The sequence below is a fragment of the Podarcis cretensis genome (genome assembly GCF_951804945.1).
Source record: "Podarcis cretensis genome assembly, chromosome: 3".
Lineage (NCBI taxonomy): Eukaryota > Metazoa > Chordata > Lepidosauria > Squamata > Lacertidae > Podarcis > Podarcis cretensis.
Genome location: NC_137172.1, coordinates 102,751,265 through 102,765,351, shown reverse-complemented (window position 1 = coordinate 102,765,351; position 14,087 = coordinate 102,751,265). Strand labels below are relative to the sequence as shown.

Here is a 14,087-nt window from a genome sequence, read left to right as displayed (position 1 = left end):
AGAAGTGTATGAAAGAAGGCTTTTCTAGAAATTGTTAAGTTTTGAAAATATTTGGTGTTCTCCTGCAAATAATAATCAAATAATAATTAAAAAAAAATACACACACACAAAACCAACCCTAGGCCCAGGACTGGGCAATCTATGAGGCAAGGTGAGACAACCGCCTCAGGTGGCATGGTCTACCTGGGCAGCTATGCAGATGTTGACCTTTCTTCCTCAGCCACCTAATTCTGATGTAGATCTTTCCTGACCCACTTTTTCCCTGACAAGGAGGGGGGGATGCCATTTGGGAGTCTGTCTCAAGTGATGAAATGTCTTGGGCCAGCCCTGCCTCATCTTTAAAGACATAGACTATTTACCTAAGCCTCTGGATTTCATGGTGTGCTATGGAGGAAACCCTATTATTTTGAAATCATCCTTCTAAGCTTCAATATATAAAAGATCAGTAACAACTCTTATTTAGAATGCATCTAATAATAATATAAGTTCTAAGGATTTGATAACACATTTATTGGTGGCAGATAGAAAAACAAAAATAATTGTTACGGAAAGATATGTTATAGAGCACTATCGGGGGGGGAAACAAACCACTGTCTCCAAATGTTTGATACAAGAAAAAGCGCAGCAGCAGGATTTTAGCACTGTGTGGTGGGATTTTATTCAACATACGATGGGCACGGGACAATATGAGGCAAACAATGAAGTGGTGAGAAGGGTGTGACTGGGGTGATTTACCCTAATTAATTATCCACAGTTGATGAAAACATCTGGAACCATTATGTAAGATTTAGATAAGATATATATGTGAGAGATGCTGTATTATTTGAAGCATTTCCGTAATGGTTTTCTGGTTATGGAGTATAATATCAAATTGCACTTTTATTAGAAGACCCTATTTAGAAGACATAGGTCTCTGTGTATTTCTTCCTACTAGATGTCAGTTTTCTTCTAACCCATTCAGTGTGTGTTGGCTATAGGATAAAATATAATCCCTTGTGAAATTCCAGCAATGTCAGCCTGTGGCAGGGCTTTTTCTTGGGGGGGGGGACTCACTGCAACTCAGTTCTAGCACCTTTCAGGTGGGTCATTCTAAAGAGAAGGAGGGAGGTGTTCCTGCTGAGTTCCAGAACCCCTGTTGTCAATGTGGTAATTAAACAAATTCACTTAAATAAGTGCTCGATACTTATGCATAATTTTGGTAGAATTCAGCTGTGAAATGATCAAAATCAGGTGTCTTTTATTCTGAAGATTCTTAATCTGATTTATGAATTCCTGTGGGAAATTGCAGCATTTAGTTCCTCAATTATCTTAAATCTAAACTTTGGGGATCTGCAGTTCGTTAAAAAAATAATAATAATGTGTCACATCCTGAGGTCTCTCAGTTTGATATAAGTGGCTGAAAGACAAAATAATCATTTTTATATCTTCTACACTATTAGCTAATTTCCCAGAGGGTTTCTTCACTAGAGGAATTATATCCAATTTCTGCTTCCTTGCTAGTTGATGAGTATCTGCTTTAGCTCATTTTTCAAAATGTTTTTGTTGCAAAACTTGGCATGTTAGGAAGAGTAAAACTGTCTGCAACCCCTGCCCAACGCTTCCATTCATTTGTATATTCCACACACACAAAAGAGTTTGTTTCCCCATCTGCTTCTGTATGGCATGTTGCCATTATCCCCATTACTAAGGAAATTAGGCTGGTGCTTCTTTACATTGGGATACACATACAAATGTTTGTACCATTGAGATGTCATGCAGAGGAACCACATCTTACTGAAAGCAATGCAGTGCAGAGGAAAAAACATTCATGTTTAGATGTACAGTCTGATACAAATGTGGGAGTAGTTCATTTGCACTGCATTATTTACCTTCAGTGGAATGTTGATTCGAATGCACATCCCAGTGTAAGGCAATTCATTTGCCTTGGCTATATTCTGTTAATAAATAAAATAAAAGCAGGTAACATTGAGAAAGGGATGCGGGTGACACTGTAGGTCAAAACCACTGAGGCTCTTGGGCTTGCCAGTCAGAAGGTCGGCGGTTCAAATCCCTTCAATGGGGTGAGCTCCCAGCTCCTGCCAACCTAGCAGTTCGAAAGCACATCAAAAATGCAAGTAGATAAATGGGTACCGCTCCAGCGGGTAGGTAAACGGTGTTTTCATGCACTGCTCTGGTTTTGCCAGAAGCGGCTTACTCGTGCTGGCCACATGACCTGGAAAAATTGTCTGTGGACAAACGCTGGCTCCCTTGGCCTGTAAAGCGAGATGAGTGCTGCAACCCCAGAGACATCTACAACTGGACTTAACTGTCAGGGGTCCTTTACCTTTACCTTTTTAACATTGAGCCACAGCTTTTCGCCTTGGTATGGCCATTGAAAGCCCTCAACACCAGCAATCTGAGAGTCCTCAACACCACCTCTGAGACCAACTCTGTGAGCTCAGGCAAGCAGGAGAGTGCTTTTTAGTGAGGCAGGCAGTAAACCAACAGAATCTCTAATCTGTCACAATTACACAGTGCCAGGAAGAAACATGCTACCCCCACAACTGGACAGAGAGTCTGGAGAGAGAGAGAGAGAGAGAGAGAGAGAGAGAGAGAGAAATCATATAGATCACAGCAACTCCCCCTCCCATCAAACCTTGTGTCAAGCAGTTAAGAAAATTGGATGAAAATGATTGCTTCTCTGCTTTTCATCCAAGCGAGTGTGTGGGTAGAGCTTTCTGAAATGCCTCAAGGGGCGTTCTAGAAAGCTGTACACTTTTCTGAGCTAGCCCACCAAGACACAGGTCAGATAAAGACCTGAGCATTGGGACCAAACTCCTGTTGTTCCTTGTAGTGAATTGGTATGGTGGGGCACTTTTGTACATACACACACACACACACACACACACACACACACACAGTAAGCAGCGGCAGCTCTCCTGCTGGAAGGTCAGGTAAGCACCTCTATCCTCACCACACTGTCCACTACTGGTCACTCCCAAATTCATCTTGCTGCCTTTGAGAAAAATCTTGTCCCAGACTATGCTAAGCATAAGCAATATCCCTTTTCATATACTCTGCAACGCACACTCAGCCCTAGGATGGCCACGTGTCCTCCTTTACAGAGTACAGTTGTGTATGAACTGACCCAGACCTTGCGCTTGTCACTTGAAGTGCTTCTCTATGTCCCCCATCCCAGAGAGGTCCGGAGGGTGGCCAAAAGAGAACAGGCCTTTTTTGTGGTGGCTCCCAATGATGGAATGGTCTCCCAAGAGAGGCTCGCATGGTGCCATCACTACATGTATTGAGACACCAGGCAAAAACATTCCTTTTTACCCAGGCCTGTGGCTAGTAATCTATTGCCTATTAAAGTGTGGGAAAATAGACTGTTATTATGATGACTGTTTTTATTAGGGTGTCTGTCATTAGGGTGTCTGTTTTTTAATCATTGATGTTCTGTAATGTGTTTTTAATGTTGTACACCACCCAGGGGACTGACTTTTGAACATTTTTTCACTTGCTCCAGTATTTTAAAATGTGGTGTTCTTGTGTGAGGCCATCAGCTACTCTGATATAACTTCCATGGGAACAGAACAGTGTCTGTAGAATAGATATCTCTATACTACACCCTGCCGCATAGATTACAGCTCAGGGAAATGGCTTTTTTGTTAGCAACCACAAAGAGGTGGGCGTCATTTAAGCCTTTCCTCTGGCTTCTGTAATTAGCAAAATATTGATGCTGCTTGTTTGTAGAGAGACAATTTTCTGAAACTCTTGATGTTGAACTTTTCCGCACTGATATTTTCTAATTATTATCTTACACCTTGATGAATAGCGAGGGTTTTAAAAAAATCAGTTCTGCTAAAAATATGAGCAATTCGCACATGCTATATGCAATATAGCATGTTATACACACACACATGGCCACAGTTTCCTAAAGTAATCAGCACATAAGCATGTGCGCGTGCGCATGCACACACACACATACACAGGATATGACCATATAAGACCACTGATGGATTAGTACTTCTAAAATTAAGCTGCAGAAATATAGTCACATGTGGCTTGACTCTTCTATACAGTAATTAATATATTTATAATACATGCATTTTTGGTATAGTCTTGCATAGGCTTTTTTTCTTTTTTAAAAAGGCAATGCACCGGTGGCTCAGATATAGGTGGATGCATGATCCAAGAGGCAGCCCAATGCAAACGAAGCATGATTGGATCAGAACCACCAGATTCCATGTATAAATTCATATAAAATGGATTCCTCTTCTACCTTCCTCTGATCATTTTTAGCTGTAGACAGTCTTGGCTGCCTCCATTGCTGACTTTAGTTTTGGCAGGCTTGCAGTCTTGTCCTCCATGCTATATCACAGTATGTGTTCTCTTCACCTGGCAATAGAACCACACTCTGTGCACGAAACATTAGGATTTGTATTTTGAAAGGAAGCTAGGAGAAACTGTTGCCCTTGAGCTCAGTCCCTTACCCAGTGTCCAACCTGATTTATGTTTTCCACTGCAGTGATCACCTAATCTGAACCTGAATGAAGTCTTGCAAAATGAACTGCACTCTGGGTTGAAAAACTTGTGCCATGATCTGTTAAACATTTTGAGAAAGAGAGGCAACTCTGCCTCTATTCAGACTTTAATCCTTTCCATTAGCAGCATTAGTCCTTTTGTTATCTCAACTGCTGCTGGTGATTATAAAGTAGCCTCCCTTTTGAAACGCTTTCAGGAATTGTGTACCAGAATCAAACAAAAGATCAAAGCAAAAACAGCTCCTCCTTAAACCACACTTCCTTCTGTAGTATGGGCTCTAACTTATTTTTAACCCCCCATGACTTTTTCCTTACTTATAGTGATGCATCCTCTGCTATCGGTGAGGTTAGCAGCAGATGGGTCAGCAATTAGAAGCATATCCCCACTGGGAGTGGGGGAGGAATCATCCCTGTTCAAACATTCTAGGTTGTCTTATAATGCTGGCTGCAAAGGATCATGTTGCCTTAGGCTTTCTGCAGAATTATAGATATAAATTAAAGAGTACCCTTTGCACATGTGCACACCTCTTTGTTTGACACTGTGGAAGATATTCTGATAGAAATAACATTAGATATGTATTGCATCTGAGAATCCCTAGTAAACTTTGTATTCTAAGTGAGGCATTTACAAGAGTCAGTGGTATAAATAGTCTGCAAGCTAGGTTTGTCTGAAAAGTCTAAACTAGATTTTGATTAGGCATACTGAAAATGACATTTTAAAAACAAAACAAAACCGTGGTTGAATTCTTCCAATTACCAAGTTTCTCATGAATGCATTCCCAGCCATTCTATGAAGAAAGGCAAAGACCTTGTCTCTGGCTGCAGATTGCAAAGGTTGCTAGATCGCACATCCCCTTCTCATCTGCTTCTGGGCTGCCTGCAAACCCACCCACAGACCCCACAGCTTGCCTGCTCTCCTGCATCAGTTCTTCACCCAATTCCAAAGAGGAAAAGGTAGACAGGTTCTGCATGTCTGTGCCTGCAAGCAGCCTGGAAACACAGAAGCAAAAAATACTGTTGCCTGTTAAACTTTAAACTGTATCTCCTCCCCCTGCTGCAAAGTGGCAACAGCATTTCTGGGGCTCAGCAGGGTTATTTTGCCCTATCATCTCAGTGCCTCACTCTGAGGAAGGACCCTACTGCATCATGAGTTAGGGTCTGCCCTTCCTCTGAATGAGACATTGCGGGCATAAATGCTGCCCAGGGACCTTGCAAAACTGGTCTGCACAAAACTGGAAGTGGCAGCAAATGTGTTGAATTTGTCCAGTGGGTTGGTGCATGATGAGGAAGGAGGGAGGAGATGGCACAGGAGCCAGAGTGGCAGCATTTGGTGGTCTGCCTCAGGTGGCCCAATGTTTTTGGCCATCTCACATGGTGGCAATTTTTCACTGTCCATTTTTAAAAAAAATTTCTTTCAATAGCTTTAATTGTGTTGATAAAAGGTTGGCGTAGGATGGCATTAAGAGAAAAGGCGATGTTCTTCTCGTGACACCTGTAGAGAGATTCAGTAGGGCAAACCTTGTGGATTTGTAACAACTGTGACAGTAAATATCCTCAGACAAGACTGCGTACACCCCTGCTGTCTCCTCAAATCCTGCTGAGTTTCGTTACAACTGACCCTACAGAATGGGTGACATTTCTGCTGCACTTCCTCCTTGTTAAAAAATATGTTTTGCATCAAAAGTACAGGCCACATCCTTAAATCAAACCAAGGGGAGAAAAGAAGTGGGTGAATAGACAGCTGCTGTGTGTAGGATGTTAGGCTTGTTTTGATGTTGGCACACAGCACTGCCGTAGGAGTTTAGCAAATGGTGGCATCGGTGAGGTAACAGAAAACAAAAAAACACCAGTGCTGAGCACAGTTTTGGCTTTAGACTTATCACCAGGCTTTCTGCTGGCAATTAAAAGAATTTTTCCACAGCTCTCAGGGACTGTTTTGTTTTTAAAGTCCTTCTGAAGCACAGATCTTACCCACGCAGCCTTGTTGCTGACATACTTAACAAAACACAATTGGGGGGAGAAGGAGGGAAGGAACGACTTGTTTATCGGAGTGATCTTTTTATTGGAAAAAAGATTGACTCTAGGAGCTCAAATGTATAATAGCTTGGAATAGATGTCATGATTACAATGTCAGCTCTAACAGAAAACAAATAATTCAAATTCATCAACCAGTTGTTATGTTTTAAAGTGTATAGTTTGTGCATATATATATATATATATATATATATATATATATATATATATATAATTTGCACTTGATACATGTTAGTCAGACAGGAAGGAAGTGGCTGCATTTTTTTAATATACTTTAGGATGCTGTACACATGTATATTGCTGAATTAAATGTCATCACCGCCTTTTCAAAAGCTGTAGCAGCAGTGCTTTATATAACACTCTGGTGATTGTACTCTACTCCAGCATTTCAGAACTGGTATGTCATTTCAGCTGCCTTATCTTTTTAATTTTTTTTTAAAATTTTCTAAAATTGTTTTAGCTGTAACAAAGGCTTAGATAAGGACAGAATTTCTAGTGTCAGAGAATACAAAGTAAATCATTTGTATGTCGGAAAAGGCTTTTATTCCCATATTATGTGCTCAGTGTGCAAGTGAGCAGATGAGAAGGAAGCCATTATAGATTCCTCACAGGTAGAGTTCTCTACCCTCATTGAGCAAGTCCATGTGAACAGAACAAGTCCATGTCCACACTGAATCTCTGATGCACACAGGGAGATCTCTTTTGCACAGAGACTTCCCATTTGTCTTGATGGAAGAGGCGACACTTCATCACTTCATGTGTGGAACATCCCCTGAAATGGAAGCAATTTAGGATATGCAAGTACGTAACTTATGCCCACAGTTCTTGGGGATTTGGGGATAGAGCTATAAGGGCAGATAAATACTGGGGTCACAAATGTTAACAGAGCTTTTGCTCACTACACTTCTTCTTGGCTGAACGCAACCCAGCTTCTGTGATGTTGGAGGGATCTGTTTGCTATTCCATATCTGCCATGGTGCAGTGTTGTACATGCAAACTCAGTACAGTGGAACCTCGGGTTATGTACCATCCTCCTTGCAAACACTTCAGGTAATGAGCTCTGCTAACCCAGAAGTGGATGCTCCTGATTGCGAACTTTGCCCCGGGATGCGAGCAGAAATCGCGTGGCGGAGGCATGGCAGCAGAGGGAGGCCCCATTAGCGAAAGCGCATGTTAAGAATGGTTTCGGGTTAAGAAGGGACCTCCGGAACTAATTAAGTTCGTAATTGAAGGTACCACTGTATGGATTTGCTACACTAAAATCATGACACCTAAATAGCTCTGTGATGCATTACTGCATTGGACTAGTCTGGCAGTTTGAAATTCTAAAAACCTATGTTCATTAGCCAAAGTCCCACCTGGGGTATTGTTTAGAGTATGGAAACAGACTTAATTTTCAGAGTGTTTGCCAGTCTGCTGGACATGGAAGAATGCAGAAGCTTCTGAACTTGGGTTATTTATTACAAACTGGAAAAAACTCCTGAGAATAATGCCATTTGTGGGAAGTGGCCAAAGGTAGCTTACAAGAAAACTAAGTTGTTGCTGCTTATTATTCAACTGATTCTTATGGCTTTCATATATTAATCCTAAGCAGTGCTATTTTTTCTAAAATAATGTTTAGGGGTACTCTCACTTTGACTCAAGAAAATCACCATTTTATAGTTCAAATTGGGGAAAATAAATACATTAAATGGACAAAAGTACAAAGATTCACAAAATGTTTAGGGGTATGTGTACCTCTGCGTCCCCCCAGAAAAAAAGCACTGATCCTAAGTATATTCACATTTATTTTTGTGAAGTTTATTTCCAAGTATTATTGACATGCTTATAAATGTCAAGCAAGTAAGTATCAGTGATCTTCACAATTTATGAATTTCTGTATAGCTTAGGTTGTAGAAGGATATAAATAGGTAAATCAATTATAGTGAAAAAGTATAGAAAGCACTTTATGTATTATGCAGTACATGGCGATAATATACTATTAAGGTTCAGTGAACATGCTTTGTCTCATACTTTATTTATTAAATAAATAAATCTTATTAAAGCTTGCAGAGGTCAGATATACTTATTACTTGCAAGCATTTGAAGTGGCACGAGAAATTTGTAGGTTCACATTCAGAAGGGAGCCAATGCCCTCTAATACTCTTTCTGTTGTTTTACTACTGATTATAGCTACAGCTTTTTATATGCTAATACAAAAGTAAACAATACTGAATAAGGGTTGACAAGGGTAGGCATCCAGCTTTTATGTGTGTGATGTGGGAAGTAGGTGGTTGTTGTTTTGCAGAGCAAAAAGTATCTGTTGCACCATGCAAATAGTAAGCTGGAAGAACTGAACTATAAAGACTTATCTTTATTGGTATGGGAGACTAAGGATCCAAACCCAATGTCTTTTCCCCACTAAAAGTTTTGACAGTTGCTATGAAGAAGGCAAATAATGATGATGATGATGATGATGATGATTTATTTATATCCCGCCCTTCGCCAGCCAAAGCCGGGCTCAGAGCGGCTAACAACAGTAAAATAATTGGGCTAGAGTTCTGTGAGGATTACCAAAGGAGGGGGTCAGGCTGTGCCTTGGCCAAAGGCCTGGTGGAACAGCTCTGTCTTGCAGGCCCTGTGGAAAGATGTCAAGTCCCGCAGGGCCCTAGTCTCTTGTGACAGAGAGTTCCACCAGATAGGAGCCACAGCCGAAAAAGCCCTGGCTCTGGTTGAGGCCAGCCTAACCTCCCTCTGGCTTGGGACCTCCAAGATGTTTTTGTTTGAAGACCGTAAGTTCCTCTGTGGGACATACCAGGAGAAGCGGTCCCGTAGGTATGAGGGTCCTAGACCATATAGGGCTGTAAAGGTTAAAACCAGCACCTTAAACCTGATCCTGTACTCCACCGGGAGCCAGTGCAGCTGGTATAGCACCGGGTGAATGTGATCCCACAGCGAGGACCCCGTAAGGAGTCTCGCCGTGGCATTCTACTGGAGTTTCTGGGTCAGTCTCAAGGGCAGCCCCACGTAGAGTGAGTTACAATAATCAAGTCTGGAGGTGACCGTCATGTGGATCACAGTGGCTAGGTCACGACGAGAGAGGTAAGGAGCCAACTGCTTAGCTTGGCGGAGATGAAAACCCAGACAGGCCCACTTTGTCTGCAGGCAAATTGTCGGGGTGTCCAAGTTGGTACTTGCAACATAGCTGGTTTTAAAGCTCTGGCAGCAGACCTGACAAAAGTCTGACTCTGACAGGTCTGCTGTCAGAGTAAGAGCCCCCATAACTGACTGAAGCAGTGATACCAGCCAATCCAAGAACAGCAAGTGGTCTTTCCCATATCTGAATTCTCTACAACATTTTTCACACTGTTGAAGGTAAACATTCCTTCTCTTACTTGTGTGCATGTGAATGTATGGAGCCAATCATGGCACCTTTACCACATCTTGGAAGATTCATGAAGCTGAGCTCATCCACTTGATTCAATTTTTCCTTTCTTTTTTTTTTCTGAGCAAAGATTGGGTCTTAACAGAAGGTTTACTAAAGAAGATAAAAAAAACAATGTTTCATTACTAGTAATAAGAATCTTGGTACTTTGTATATGTTGATATATGATTTCAGCATATTTTGGTTGCAATGCCTTTCAAAAAAGAATAATTTTGCTTCAAATCCTGCTGTTGTCATTGACTTCAATAAGTTTTGCACAGGCAGAATGCCTTTCATCTTGGGCATTTTACGGTGCTATAACAGAGAAATTATCATTGGTATGTTGCTGTTATTAAACTCATACCTTGTCTGAGTTTAGGCATCTAAAATTGTTTTGTGCTTTAAGCAATCCGTAGCCTTTATAAAATGCAAATTATTCAAACATGTGACTACATTCTGTTAAAAAGAAATGTGATCTTTCCCTCCTCCAATTCACTTCTTGATCCTTCAGCTGTCATAGAAATCAAGGAAGTACTTAAATAAAGCGGTAAAGATACTTACTGCACATATTTGTAGAAATTTTGTGAAAGCAAGTATTTAAATGCATTAAAAGTTCTCTTTAGGATTATTGTAACAGTAGATTAAGTTTACAAAAAAAAATTGCTTGTCACTCTAGCTGCGGAGAGTTGTTTATTTTGCAGTTGCCACCATTGTTAGTATGCTGATGGTGGCAATACTTGCTATGCTGACACCAGCTCATGAGAAGAACTTCACTACCAATAAGCTCCTGGGCTATAATCTTTGAAAGTATTGAGTACTCTGTGCCATTCTAAGCCCTAAATGAATCTTGGCAGGGGGAAAATTGAACAACTTGAAAATGCAAGGAACACAGTTGTTGGTTTTTTTCATCTCACAAATCTTACTGCTGGCATAATGCATAAGTAGGCATTTGTAATGTTTTGGAATCTGTTTTTCAAAAGGCCCGATTCCATGTTTTGTAGTACTTTAGTGTGGCAGAAATGGGAATAGTTCAAGACCATGATTTAGTTACTGCTCAGTCATTCCCACATGGCTTAAACATAGCTAGACAGCCTTGGATTATTCCATACCCTCCAACATTTCTTCAATGAATACAGGGACGTCCTATTCAGTAATAATAATAATAATAATAATAATAATAATAATAAATGTTATTATTTATACCACATCCATCTGACTGGGCTGCCCCAGCCACTCTGGGTGGCTTCCAACACATATAAAAACATAATAAAACATTAAACATTAAAAAACCCTCCCTATACAGGGCTGCCTTCAGTTGTCTTCTAGAAATTGTATAGGTACTTATCTTCTTGGCTTGAGGGCTCATAACTCTATACCTTTCAAGACTTCTCTGATGAAAATAGGGACATTCTACCATAACCTCCAACATTTCTCCAATGAAAATAGAGGTGTCCTAAGAAACAGCATTAAAAGCGACTGGGCTTAACTGTCAGCGGTCTTTTACCTTTATCTTTAAGGAACAGCAGGACATTCCCGGATCAAATCAGAAACCAGAAATGGCTTCTGTAAATCTGGGACTGTCCCTGGAAAATAGAAACACTTGGAGGGTCTGTTTTCTGGTAGGCTCAGTTATTATACCTAATAGGAATAAGGCTGCCATCACATAAAGTCACAAAAATCTTTGGATATGCAATCCTATATGGCTCCCGGTTGCATGTGAAGGAGGCAACTGCATGAGCAGGACTAACTGATGACATGGATTTTTCCTATTACCATCCTTTGGGAAGGAGTGTTCTACAGAACTAGAGGAACCTCAGAAGGGGACCTAGGATTTGGAGTCTCTGCACTGATTCTGTCCCCCAACATTCTTGTGTTCATGAATGAAGTATCTTTCAGTGTTTGATTAATTCTGAAACACAGATTAGAATAAAATAAAAATTTGCATGAGATAAGCATGGAGGAACCACCAACCTGCGAACAAAAAGTAGTTACTTGTATTGCGAGATTAAGAAGTCTGCTTTACCTATTCTCTCCTTTTAGTGATAGGACACAGTAGGCACAGCTTCTAAACAGACCTTTTGAATTTTCAAGTAGCAGTACCCCATAGTCCCAAGTTTTACATTGCATGCTACCATTTCCTTAGTTCCTCCCTGCATGTTCCACAGAAACTAAAAAAAAAAATCTAACAGTAAACAAATATTACATAAGAAAAGCAACCCACAACATTATCCTAATATAGTCCTTGTCCTCCTCCTTGTCCTCCCCTTCTTCTTCTTTAACTGATTCAGAGATTTAGCCATTACAAAGCTGTGCTATTTTGGCAAAATTATAGCATAAACAAGCAGCAGCATAAACAAGCCAGTTTTAAGAGCATGTTGGTAATGCATAATTGCTAGGTACCATATTTTTACAATTAACTGTGAAATCCTTGTTTCAATATTACTAGTGTTCTTAATTTAAAAAAATCAACAAAAGCATTTATCTGTTAACACCTACACTGTAAACATTTGTAGTTTCTTAGTTTGTTCCTGTTGAAATAATAGGGTTGGATTTTAATATGGGATTGAACTGTTATGGCCACATGCCTCTCCCCTTCCTTAAAATGTTATTCTAATTTCTATCTGGAAGTCCTGAAGTTATTTTGGTCTTTTGTGATAAAAGCAAGTTTTAAACCCTTCCTTTAACTTTAAATTTGTATGATGCTTTTTCCATACAGAGGTACCCGAAGCAGCTCACATAGTACAAGAGCAGCAATGCAGACAACAAAGGGCAGAAAACAAAGTGAAACTCCCCATGGGGATTTTCCCTATCTGACACCCTCAGTACAGCTCTCGGCTGCATCCAGCCACCCCAAAAGCAGCTCCTGAGGTTGAAGAATGGCCTGGGATGGGCATGAAAGAAGGGTGCGGAAGGATGGGGGGAATAGCTGCTTACTCTGCAATTTGGATGGGCAGCAGTTGTGACCCCATTCCCAGGGCGCGAGTAGTCACTTTCCAGTGGCCAGCCATTTTAGTGCCCCAGGCTGGTCACACTGTAAGGCAAAAGCCCTCCAAGCTAAAGTTCAAACTGCTCTATCAGGGGCAGCCAAGTGAGAGGGGTCTGGACAGCGGACCAGGGCTTTAACCAGCATTAAATCACAGTTAATAAGCCAAATGCGCCTGGCCCTGGCAGTGCAGTCGGATGAAGAGCAAAGTGGGGAATACCTGTAGAGGCGGAGGAATCAGAAGAACTGGGCAGGGTTGTCATGTGTGAGTGGATCCACTTACGTTTTATTAATGATATATCTATGCATCTTGAGTTTGACCCACTCTCCTAAGCCACCACGTTTTCTGCAATGGAAGAGACTCCAAAAACTGCCATTCTCCCTATGGCAGATATTGTTCAAGGTATGTGTATGTCCCACATTCAGAACCACAAGTTAAAAGCAATGTCTAGCATGCTCACATGGCTGGTGGGTGTCTAGGCCTCTGAATACTGCAAATCACAAATGGGGAGAGCATTTCTGCACTCAGGCTTCCTGTTTCTAAGCTTCCCATAGGCATCTAGTTGTGAGAACAGGATGTTGGAGTAGTTGGGCCTTTGGCCTCACACAGCAGAGCTCTTTCCATGTTCTTAAGACTAATCAGCTGCTCCATTTTTATTCCCCCACCCCCACAAACTACTGGAGTAATTTGTAATAATCTGTCAATTCCCAGTTCAGACATAGAGCGCTCACACGAGACGACCTCTTAGAAAATAGAAAACAGGAAGAAAATAGTAAATTGTAACATAGAAACTGCTGTAATTGTCTTTTCAGTTTTTGTGGTATCTTGATTGGTGTTTTCACCAATCTTTGGCTCAGCTGTCTGAAACTATATAGATTATATGAAGATTACTCAACACCTTTGCCTTCTTTTAGTCTCCAAAGTGTCACAACAATATATATGCTCAGGTAGAGAAAACTATTCAGTGCCACTCTTTTGTTGGCAGATTCTTGACAAGAGCTGAGTGGAGGGGTTGCCCAGTGGTCAGTTTTTAAATTAATATTGGTACAGAAAGCAAAACTACACTCTTCTCCTTCTGATTCTTGCCTTAAATTTGCCTTGAAGAAAATTGTTTCTCTCTAATGTCTGTTAGGGATCATAGCC

General features: G+C 40.9%; 1 protein-coding gene across 2 annotated transcripts in view; it reads left to right on the top strand.

Annotated features, from left to right (window-relative positions):
• CSMD1 (CUB and Sushi multiple domains 1) overlaps nucleotides 1–14,087 on the top strand; it is a 991,444-nt gene that overhangs the window by 311,678 nt on the left and 665,679 nt on the right. The gene's annotated exons all lie outside the window — the stretch shown is intronic.